A 13,064-nucleotide genomic window follows, 5' to 3' on the forward strand; every position below is an offset into this window, starting at 1 on the left:
TAATTTAGCATTGCTCACACTGCACCACAAACTGAGGCTCCTCGTTCAGTCAGGGCATACTTGGAGTCCCACAGAGTTCCACTGTCACGTCCTGATACAGTTTGGACTTCAGTTTACTACTCGCTCTGCTACCATCACCAATGCAAAACCCCTCTGAAATGTTTACTGCAGTCATAGTCATAGTCTCTCATCGCTGTGCTCGCTGCCTCATGCAACTCCTGAAGTCCTGATAGAAAATACTGAAGTAAATACTCAAAGAATAGTCAGAGATTGACCAAAGTTTTTGTTAACCAATTTATTTACCAGGTACAAATTAAGAACCCTGCCGCCGCCTGCCTGCTCGTGCCATCTCTTTGTTAATGGGTTAAATGAATCTACTAGAATTAGATGATCTAAAAATATAAAAGTAACAGCATAGTAAGCTACCGCCACACACATCCCTCTACCATTAAAAACACATGCTCAGCTCATTCCTCCTCCGGTGCAGGCAGGCAGCTGACGACCGTGTCACTAGGTTTTCTAGAGCTGGACTGGGAACAACAAAGTTACGATGCAGCCAGGGCTGTTGCCAGCTACGAGGTCACCGAGGTCCGGACCTTGATAATTATTTCAGAGGAGTGAAAAATAAAAAACGGCCATATAACTGTGTAAATAGTCAGGGGTTGAAAACCTCTCCTGAGTGTCTGCCCAGCAGCTGTGTGTGAGTGTGTGTGTGTGTGTTAATGGTGAGCACACTGGCATAGCCCCTCGCACCCTGTACTCCTCCGATCCTCCACTGATGTGAGGGAGAAACTGACCTCATCTAAAGCAGCCAACCCAAAGAGCTGGCAGATGATGTAGACCCGTGTAAACACCGTACATATGAACGATCATTCTTTACCATGGAGGCTCTAAATGTTCAGGAGCTTAGAGCCAACATGTTCAATGAACGAACCAGGACTGGAAGTGAACTCCTGTTCACTGGAAAATGAAACAAAGAGAGAGTTCACAGGCAGGGAAAATGTTCCTGTTACTTCTGTGGTCTTGTGAAAACACAGTGCTGGTTTCAAAATACATTAAATATTCATTAAATATATTAGATTATGTTGTTTAACCTTGAAACCATGTTTGCTGATTAACCAGAGAACAATTTATAGGAAGATGATAATTTGATTTTCATTTTCTACCTTCATTCATGGACTTAAAGAGAGCCCATTATTGTATTCCCCTCAGTCTGAAGCTATTGTGCTGCTGTATAGCACCAATATTACCATATTGGTGGTAGACAAAACAAATAAAACCAGTTCCTCCAGCTTTTCACAATTCTGTCGTTATTAAATTCATGCAAATTCATCAAAATGCTGCATTTGTCCGCAATATTGCGTAATTTCCCACTGCATATTTACCATTATTTTCCATGTCACCACATATATTTCAACGAGTCGACATGTTTGTCATATATAGATATATTTAAACTTTTTGAGTATTAATTCAAAAGAGAAGAAAATCTCTAAATCTGCCACAAAATCCAGGAAATTTCGGTTGCAAAATCAGTGATTGTGATCACAAAAAAATCCTGAAATCTCAGGGGAACATTTTACTTTAAAAGTGCTGTGTAATTATTGTTGAAAATTTAAAATTTGGATAAGTAAAAATGTTTGTAGCCATCAACACTATCTTTTCACACATTTTGAACACAAACTGTGTTCATGTTATTCATGAATTAGCCCATTATCCCTGTCAAGCCACTGCCATTTCCCTTCACGACTGTAAAACACTGACACAGAAGTGCAAAACATCCAGAGTTAAAAAGACTTTGCCTATGAATGCCTGACAGGTTTAAAGCTGTACATAAAACTGGTGAGGATGATTGCTAGTAAAGCGAGACAGCACGCTTCACTGACTGAGAGAGTTTGGGTTGCAGGGGTCACTGGTACGAGCCTCATTGGATCTCTGTACACTGAGGGAGAGCTGTGTTTGCATTCTTAGTCAAGCACGTTCAGCCTGGGCACTAGACAAGGGCGCTCCATGTTATCTCTCTTGTTTGTGATATCCGTAGACAGGATATCACGGCACAACTGAGGTCTCTGTTTTGGTGACATTGGCATGGCATCCCTGCTATTTAGGGATGATGTCCTTCTGTATTTATTGGACCGTAACCTGCAATGTGTACCGAGGACGTATGCGTCTGAATGTGATGTGGTGAATAAAGATGAGCACCTCCAAGACTGAGACACTGATGGAATTGGAATAAAGTGGATTGCTCAGGTCAGATGAGGGGGGAGCAGTTACACCAATTGCAAGGGCTCAGGTTTTCAGGTCTTCTTACCACCACTAACTGAGAGCAGCATCTTGGGTAGCCTGAGGACACGCAGAAGAGTCTACATCTCCCTGAGGGTCTAGCAGTGCCAGGGGTCCCTCACGAGGGGCAGGGGGAAGTTTCTGCCAAAAAAATACATTCCATTCTCTGCATGCTCTGTTACCACTGTGGCCTTGACAGGGAAATGGGATGGGATGGATAAACAAACACATTTGTGCCACAAGGAAAACATTTTCTTTTACTCAAATTTGCTTGATTAATTATTCAGTTTGAATTGTTGCAATGCAGCCACCTGCATTTGTCAGGTCTGAATTTCTGATTTAAAAATGCTGAGTCGGGCCTCGGCACTAATGATATCACGATCCATATCATGCATGCATATAAGGGGTGGGGAGAGGTTTTCCCATTGGATTTCCAAACAGCTATGGCGAGCAGAAATCATTTCAAGCAAAGCCATGTAATGTATAACTAATATGAAACAATACATGTAAGACAGCATTGAATGTGTGACGGACAAGAGGGTACCAAGGTTTATTATTACTAAGACTAAAGAGAATCCTCTTAAGGGAAAGTGGAGCTCAGCTACTTTCTGATGAGTTGCCCGTGTTTTTCCTGCTGCAGGTTGTACATCTGTGCCAAGAACGTCAAAGGAGTGATACAGGAAGAGCCTATTTGGAATGTTCCATGTCATTAGGGTTTGTGGGGATGAGTTAGGCTAATATTTTGTTTGTTCATTCTTTAATTTATTACTTTGTGGTATTGTTGTTTACTTCAGCTGAGAGGCAAACTGTCTCATGGTGTGTTTGTTTGTAGATTAGTTGTTGTTTAGACTGCGTTGTTTAGTTGTTGTTTCCCCCCTTTATGTGTAAATGGTATGCCTCCGTGTGTGTTGTGTAAGGAAGGTCAGTTTTGCCTCTAAGTTCACATGTGTTCAGTTATGAGTTTAGTTGAGTGCCATTTAATTGCTCTCTTTCAGAGGCCCAGCAGAGGCCCAGAACCTTTTGTTAGACAGTTCTTTTCTTGAGTTTTGTAAAAGAAAACCATCTTTATTTGAAAATCGTTCCACCTCCTTTCATCTAATCAGCTCGGCCCATCACAAACCCATTCATTTATCATACTACCATTCACCTGAGTATACCAGCACTGATGCTGGTGTTTGGGCTCTGAATGAGCAGTGACCTCACTGTCACAAATGCTTTTGCTAAGGAGAGCTAAGCCGGACTGAAATGTTTACTTCTGCTCATTATTGTCTGGCAAAGAACACAATAGTTCTCAGTGTACCAACTAATATTCATGCTACATTAGTGATGATTAATTCATACCTGATTACCTCAAAGTAACAAATGGACAGATGAATCTTAGAAACTATGTACATCAAACACAGGCTGTGTTTTCATGCACTTACTTCCTTCATATGTTTAGAAACTGTTTGTCCTTCAGCAAAGGTCAGAACTTCTTTCTTCGGTGCAAACAACATATCAAAATAGACACTAACATTTTTAAGGCTAGAAACCCTGTCATAAAAAGGCTCATTGGTTATGGTAGCGTTCATAATGTGATTTGTTTCTTTTGAATACATATAATACTTGTTTCAATACTTTACTTGCTTCCATGGAGAGAATGGAAACATGAGTGTGTATTTTAGGAGTTTGGAGTTTAACAATCTTCCTTGAAACAACCTTCTTGCGGAAGTTATGCTCACTCAACTTCAGCTATGGATGGCTGGTTGCTGACTTCCATAAAACCAATTTGTATATTTGATCCTGGATATATTGTCATGTTCCTGACCAGCAGTATTTATAGCTGGCATTCTCTGAGGTGAGGGAAAGGTTGCTGAGACAGACAATGCGTTGGAGGGTTCAGGCAGGCGTTACTGTACGCAGAGAAGAAGTCAAGACCCCCATTTTAATGCACTTGGTTAAGTGAATGCCACACACAAGTATAATAGCATGCATGCAGTTGCACACACAGGTGATGTATCTGCTCTTTAATCCAAATTTAGGTGTTCTATTAAGCCTTTGCTGAGACTTGTCTATCGATGGACACCCAGTTTATCCTTTATCGTAAATTTTTTAAGCAAGTATCCAAGTTCTCATTAAACCGTTTTAACTGTCTCCCCAATACTACGTCCTCACAACCTCTTTCCAATAATGGCTGTTCTGGGATGTACATTACAGCCACAGTCTGCCTATCTGTTGGCTAAGGGCTCTCTGAGGTATTGAAATGTGTGTGTGAGCCTTGTCCAGAGGCTGCTGATGAAAATGCATGAGGACGCTTTTGCCCTTCACTTATCAAACTTAGTACATTAGGCCGTGTGCTGATTCACACGGGTGCTAGCTCAAGTGTTTATCAACTTTGGATTTAGTGCTCCCACAGGAAGGTGTGAGGACGGGGAGAAAAGTTTGGGGTGTCCTCGCTCTGAAATGTCTTTTTCTTGCAGAGGGTGTATGATGGCAACCTTTATTTCATTAGTAAGGCTGTATTCTCATGCAAAGTTGTTCATCTTAGAATTTTCAATAATTATGCAGCAAAAATGTATTTTTAACCCAGAGATGATATCATAATAAAATGACAGGCGTTTTATATAGAGGACATTTTCCTTTTTTTCATCCAATCCCTCTGTAGGGCTTTAAGAGACTACATTGTTCTAATAGATCATACCATCATCGTAATGACCTCCAATTAGCCCCACTCCATTGAAAGGAAATTAATGGCAGGGTGGGCAAAGATCAGCGTGCCCTCGTGAGTGTGGATCTGTCAAACCAGGATGCTAAGCACTCTCCTGTCTTTGAAGCCAGTTCAAAAGGCAGAAACTAGGAGTCGCAAGTCTTTCCAGTTAACTCTTAATGAGTTTTAAATTATGGATCCCGTCTTTAATTTGACCTTCAGAGTCCAAAGGTTATTCACATGGTATTAGTGCAATCAGAGTACCACTTGTTATTGCTCTTGTATAATGATGATGCGTCAAGAAATGCAGCAATTTAATTTTTATCTCATTTAAAAGGTGGCATATTAGACATTTCACATATTTTTTTCCGTTTGGAGATTGAGTTTCAAACAATGCTTTAATGTGCAAAAACAAAGCGACAGGTTTGATGTTGGAGCCACAAGGGACACACACACACACACACACACACACACACACACACACACACACACACACACACACACATAGTAAAGGATGTTTATTTATACCCATACGTGACATAAGAGTTATATAGTGCTAAACACTAACAGAGTGAACTAAGCACTCTTGTTTCACAGGAACAGCTTTTCAGCTTTCCTAACTAAACTCTGCCCACTCAGGTTTCTGTGCTGTCTGTCAGCATGCATCCAGCGGACAGCACTGCAGTCTCACCGAAGCATAAACAGGCTGCCACATTGACATTTAACTGCAGCTGCATCCACTCGCCAACTAGACTGCTTCACTCTGTGCCACACTGTTTACTATCCAATGAGACACTCCAAACCACCCACCACTGTCAAAAACATGACACGTCTATTCTGCCTTGTTGTAGCATCACTCTGAACACAGCAAAGACCAGTCGTTCTTCAAAACTGCACAGACACTGTGCGAGTTTAATGTTTGGTTGCACTAGCCTGATTTTAGAGTTAATGACCAATAATAATAATCAAACATTGTCTGATGTGCAGTGTCACAGGGTCTGAATTAATTGCTGATTAATTGCCTGAACCTTAACCAGTCAGGGCATTTTTGGTCGGCTGGCTGTCAGTGTGAGCAGTTCCACAATCTGATCTGAATTTTCTACCAGTCAGTGCAAGTGGGTGTGCCGTGGGTATGAGCGAGAAAGAGAGAGAGAGAGGGAGAGGGAGAGAGAGAGGGAGAGAGAGAGAGAGAGGGAGAGGGAGAAAGAGAAAGATGCTCTGGAGCTGTATTCCGAAGGTTTGTGTTCATGTGTACAGAATACTGATTGAAAACTGCTCGGAGTCACCCTGCAAACATTCCGTGTGAGCACTGCATTGTAGCTTGTTGATTGGAGCATACAGAGCGAGCATAGTAACTGTAGGCTTTGCCCGTGCAGAATGGACGACTTAAATGCGTAGAGTGAGTTGACACGTTGTACTCGATTACTTAACTTGTGTAGCGTCTGTCCAGCCTTAGGACTCACATGAGGCCTTAAGCTGTTCTGTTGTGATTGGCCAACTGTGTCAGGCCTGAGCAGGAAAGAGCCACAGACAGTGAAACATAGCTGGTGGTCATGAATTTGCTCACTAGCCTCGTATTTTGTCAGTTTGTTGCATATAAGCACATCAATGGTTATATTGAAACATGTTTTATATTTCCCCCAGTCCAAGCATATATTTTATTCAACCAAATGTTGAATCATTATCCAGATTGTCACTTAACTTTTTTTGCTATTGATTACTGAGTCTTGGTCTTGCAAAGTAAACAATCATTTGAATAATTCCCGGATATGCCACTTGATCTGTATTTACACCAAAAATGATTGATTTCTTATCATTTGTCCACTTGTATTGCCAATAATGGGTTCCCAACTTTTTGAGTAATTCTGCTATCAAACGCACAAAAGAAAGCAACCAACAGAGCTTGGAGAAAGTATGTCAATCATTACATCATTTCTGAAGTTTTGGGATTCGAGCAAATCCACTACTCTCAATTTGGCACTTTATATTCTTTGTGCTAAGACAGTTGAAAACTATCGTGGTGTGTTATTATATTATTATATTTCTTTATATAGAGATGAACTCACTCACAGGAAAGGATTTCATCGCACTGTTGCAGTGGTAGATAAACAAATATACTGTATGCTTGACATGTACATGATCAGTGTAACTATGGCGCTCCAACACCTTCCTCATTAAAAAATAAATAGCACATATTTGCGGTGTGCTTGACCATAAACATTACAGTGTGCTATAAATTGCATCACCAACAAAGAAATATCATTACAGGTTTATTTGTTGTGGTTAATAAAATCAATTAAGTTATAACGGCACTGTAATGAAAAAGACCACAAGAGAAACAATTGTTTATTTGTGTAGCTCCCCTCTCACACAGACAAATACTTCTCCACTGGAACTAAGAGAAAGAAGCTGTAAAATGCATTCATCTAATTAGTGTGGTATTGTATATAAGTAGAACAAATGAGTAAGGACAAAAGGAGCATAGAGGAACAATGAAACCCATCCTGACCATCAAAACTATTTAATGAAGTGGTTGGCCGCTAAACAATTAATACTGGCCTACACTTTATTAAATATGCAATAAAGACTATTATAGCTAAGTGTGGAAATAACAGCCATTCTAGCAAGCATTAAAATGTCTAGCTCCATTTGAGACTCATTTATGGAACCTCTCCCATTAAGGATACATTAATACTGCAGGCACAGTTGAAGGGCATTGGAAAGTACTCTTCTAAATATTAAAGATGGCTGTCACTGCGAAAATATGTTGTCAGCACGCTGAAGAATTAGGGCTATGTAAATTTCATCATATCCCCTCACTTAATGACAAAGCAGAGATCAAAATGTCATGAAGGACAAAAAAGCTTTCAATATCTGATTTAAACAAAGTCAGACACAAGATGATAATTTAATGACTCCCCCTCCATGTGTGTGTGTGTCTATTAATCACACACACACACACACACACACACACACACACACACACACACACACACACACACACACACGCACACACACACACACTGGCATATAGGCTTAGTTTAGTAATTCAAAGAGTGGGACATTTTTTTAAATAAAGAATCAAACGGGCGGCATCACGTTAATAGAAATGTGTGAACTTTAAACTGATCTGTTATGGGAAGATGCAACATTGCTTCTACTTCAATTTAGCGTTTTTATCGTTGGCTACATGTCCTTCTGTCATAAACATTGACAACCCAATTACATGTCATGTATAAAATGTGCTGAGGTGCTCCACAGGGGGTCAGTCACATTTCAACGGAACCACTCTTGCATATGAACAAGTATTATACTCACTGATGAGTGAAGGCTAGCACAGCAGACATTATAGGATTACTACTTGGAATTTAATGCATGAATAATGCAAGATTGTTTGTCAGAAGGCAAGCTGTGCATTCAGTGATGTACTCGACATTTATTCTTAGCAAAACTCCAAATCAGTGTATAATGTATGTGATAATATGAGTGTGTGAGGGGAGAGAGGGAAAAGGGGAAAAAGGGCGTGTATGTACTGTATTTTCTAAATGTTATAATATAACGTTATAATTCTTAACTCAAATTAGTTTAGCACATAGCACATATTTTAATTTGCAATAAGTAACAACTTCAACAATGCAACATAATCTGATTGTATGTATTCATCCTAATGACACAAGCTTTTGCCTAAAGGGAGAGGCACAGATTAAACTGCATTTTTATCTGCTATCTTTTGTCTGAAAGAAATTTCATGTGATCCCCTTAGAAAAATAGTGTCTCTCCTCTAATCAGGGTCCAAGCAATAACCTGTTAAATTTCATAATTGAGAGACGGAGCTATAAATTGACTCTTGAATGCCCCTTTAGTTTTATCTCTAAAGAATCAATGTCCAAACCTACTTGCTACTTTGTTAAGGCATTGTCTTTTGTAAAATATTGTTGTAAAACTTTTAAATTAACAGTATTAAATAGGTGGAAATGTTACTTTATTTATAGCTTTCTTCGCAGAACTCCCTTAAATAATGAAAAAGTTTGAAGTGGGCCCTGACAAGAGCTCTACCCCAGAAGGCTCCTATGAAGCATGGTGGGATCTGTTTTAAGAAGCAGTATTGTGCAAACGTTTTGGCACCCCTGGACACAGTTGAGAGTTCAAGCACCTTCGAAATTCCAATTCAACCCCTGGTTACAAGGTGAACGTGGGAGTAGAGCCCATAAGTTAAAACTGCAGAATTAATATTGCTGGAAATACTGTAAAGCCTGGAAGGTAACACAAAACTCACTGTGTTCTATTCTAAAAGAGGAGAGAACATTCTATTGTATAGACTGTATTTTTCACAGACAAACACAGTCACACTTTCATGTGGCTGAGTAACACGGACCGCTGGGAATGTAAGCCATATCCATATTGAGAGCAAACTGGGATTTGATCTAATTACTAGGATATAGACATACATAGGCACTAAATCATAGTTAACCTACAATGGAATCCATTAATAACACTGCGGCAATCAGGGATTTGGGCCCTATTATTATTTATAAACATGTCTGAGACTGACAGGTGCGTTTATTGGTCCTCGAGGTAAAAGGAAATAAAGCTCTTCATAAACAGTGTCTTGTTCCATAACATTCTTTATAGTCTAAATTACATACAGACTTCACATGTTATGAACAGTAACTAACAGCTAAGAAGATAATACATAAACAGGAACAGGTTTTACTTAGGACAGGGAGGATGATAAAAATTAGACTCTGAGGGCCTGAAATGTTGGAGATACAGAGAAATATGGTTAAATATGTAAATATGTGGCATAACACAAAATATAATCTGAGTGCCTCCGTCAGGTCAACAAAGACACACGGGGCAATCTCAGATCAGAATCCATGAAAAGCTAAAGGACCATGTCTGTCCACCTTGTCTTAATAATGTATAAGGGTCTTCTCAAGGTCAGTCAAGCCTGCTCGAGCAGCAAAGTTTCTCTGAATAGAAGAAAGGACAAAAGGACACATTTCTTGAATTTACACTTTTGTGAGTCTTCTGCACTGGGCATCAACTGCAGGAGTACGATTGGGAACAAAGCCAATGCTGTAGCTCTCCATGTCAATGTCAGCAGGTCGCCTTGTTTTTTTGGCTGCCTTTCTTGATTAAAGCAAGGCTGCATTTTCCCTCATTGGCTTGAATTGTAATAAGTCTGATAAGAACAAAACCAAGACGTTTACATCATCCTTGTTCTTTACCATGATACAAAAAAACAAAATTAGAAGTTGAAATACCTGTACGAAATAGCCTGAGGACGAAATAGCTCGACCCACAATAGACCCAGACGTATGTGTATATCGTTTAACAACTTAGCCAAACTTAATAGTTCACATCCAAACAGTGTACAATCAGTGTATTTGGTTTGTGTTTTTAACAAATCTATGAGGTATTTGGTCCTGTTAGGTGAATTACAGTAAAAACCATTGTCAATGATGCACAGTAAATGTGTTTTGTACATGATGACAGACTTTTGGCATCGATGGGACTGGAGGTGTGTCATACCCACCACTGAAATGGTGTGGAATTCAGAGCAGGCCTGTGTGTGCTATGGTCTGATCAATACCCTCACTGCTTTCCTTTGAAAAGGAATGCGTTCTGCCTCGTGTCCCTTTACCAGTTTTGTGATGGAAGCTACACAGAACACTATGGATCATTTCACACTCAGGAAAAAGTTTCTTCTAAAATGAGACTGATGGTTGTGTGGGAAGTGTGCAGTCGCTAAGAGCAAATACACAGCACTGTAAATAAGCCACTGTGGGAGGGTGATGCTAAATTAGCTCACTAAGAGATAACATGTTCGGTTAATAATTGTTGCTGTGGTCCTGTGAGAGAGATTTAATGACATCAGGAAGGCAGCCAAACATAAGTTGTTTAGGGATATTTCAGCACAAGGAGGGGAGCATCCATCAAGCAGTCCTTCGCTGCACAATCGTGGCTTGTTCCAAATTCTTTATTCGAAGTGTGGGAGGTTTTGGGATAGTAGGAGTTGGATGCACACTGCATAGGAGAAAATACACAGCAAATGCAGTAACACTTTAAAGGCCAATTTTAATGCTAAAATATGCAGGTGTTTGTTTAGAAAAGATCTTTCTTGGGTTTTTGTTTAAAAAAGTAAAAATGAGCCCAACCCAATATTTTATTCCCAGGGGCAAAAGGCAGACCCCACTGTTCCATGTGAATCATCAGCCTGTGTCATGGTTCTATCACAGACAGATGAGTTTAGGTGGAGGGCTGCCGTGTTAGATGATCAGCCTTTCCTCCATCTCCTGGGAGAAGTGTTTGAAAGAGGAATGACTACCCTGAGATGGGTGCTAAATACCTGCCTCGCTAGGATTGAGAGAGTGATTCACACATGGCTGGCCACCATAAGTGAAAGTGTAAGAACGCAGTGAACGGGCAGTGCCAGTTACACGCCTCACTCTCACAACCCTCAATCACAGCTTTGGCTTTTTCAGTTTATCTCCCAATTTGTAACGCCCAATTCCCCACAGTCTGTAGTCCTTGTCAGTGCTAACTCCTCCGTTGGCCTTGGGGAAACGTCGACAGCCATGTGTTTCTTAGGCACTGGACAGTGTAAGACCATCCAGTGAGAATCGGCTGAGTTGGGTTGGATGTGTTGTGCAAATTGTGCTACCAGGAATAGTTAAATGATAAAATCTCTGTGGAGAAGCAACATTTTGGCCCCTCTCATACTTACGCACTTTTTGACCCAGGTTAAGCTAATTGCTGTCACAGTATTGCGCTTCTGTTTACTTCTTTACGTTGTTTTTTTTAGCACAAACTAGTTCCACATACTCCGATGTACAGACATCATTCAAACATTTAAATGTTGTATGTTTCATAGTGGAGGCAAGTTGAAGCATATTCGCGGAGAGCCTCACATACAACTTCAAAAACATGTTCAACTCTTGTGTTGGACTCTTTACAAATAATACACACATCGAAACTTAGTAATTCCATTCAAACAGTGCAGGGGTCTGTGGAATTTAAATTAAGATACAGTATGAGGTCAGCATTTTACAATCTTGAACAGTTTGAGGTATCACAACTTGTGTTTGGCATAACTTTGGTGTGTATTTTCGAATATTTCAGCCTTTTCTCACTTTGAAGCAACTAATTTCAGCTTTCCGTGTTATTTTTCCAAATTTTTACCCAAACCTCTGACCTAGAGGCAATCATAACACATTTTCTTCTGGAAATTCATTTCAAGTTAATCATAACAGGCACAACTTTTATGACAATTTATTCTTGGCGCAAAAAACAATCATTACAACATTTAGGATTCAATGCATAAAATATCTTCTAATATTAGCTTGAAGGAATGAAATAAAATTTAATTTAATACTTTTTACCTTCATAAAAGTGATCTCATGTGGCTTCAGAGAGTCCATAAGGTGATGAAAACAGATTGCACTTGCACAATGTGGAATGTGGTTGATGGTCAGCACTATAGCCATCCTTGACAGATAAATGGAATTGGGACTTTTCCTTCCTCTTTATGTTTATGGTATAAAAACAAAATTACTGTTTTGATGGAACATCCGTTTAAAGCGAATGAATAGTTTGGTTTGCTGATAACGAGGATGGAACTTCTGAACTTCCTCTGAACTTCTGTGTATCAATTAACAATACTAAATAGGACTACACCTACATTTTCAGCTGAAATGCCAAAAAGTGGGTTCATTTACTCTTAAGTAACATACACAACAATTCCTGAGAGTGTGTGAATAGTCTCGGCTCCAGCTGCTCAGCCTCTCCCTGATTACAACGCAGCTGCTCCAGAGTATTTATCACGGTGTCTCCAGCCACCTTTTGTCATTTTGTCTTTGTTGTTCTGTTTAACAGCGTGAAATCTTAATTTCCCTGCAACTTATTTCATCTCTCTGTTTCCTGTATGTGAGGGCTATTGACTTGTGCTCATGGTGCAATCCTGCCTTAATCCCTAATCATCTTTCCTCCATCTTTCCTTGAAGTCTCCAGCCACTGTTCATCACCCTCCATGTAGTTCTTAGATACTTACAGCAGTCTGTCAGCTTCTTCATTACATTACATTACGAGCATTTAG

This window comes from Genypterus blacodes, unplaced genomic scaffold, assembly GCF_046128005.1.
Source record: "Genypterus blacodes isolate CSIRO-AG114 ecotype Tasmania unplaced genomic scaffold, CSIRO-AGI_Gbla_v1 ptg000067l_1, whole genome shotgun sequence".
NCBI lineage: Eukaryota > Metazoa > Chordata > Actinopteri > Ophidiiformes > Ophidiidae > Genypterus > Genypterus blacodes.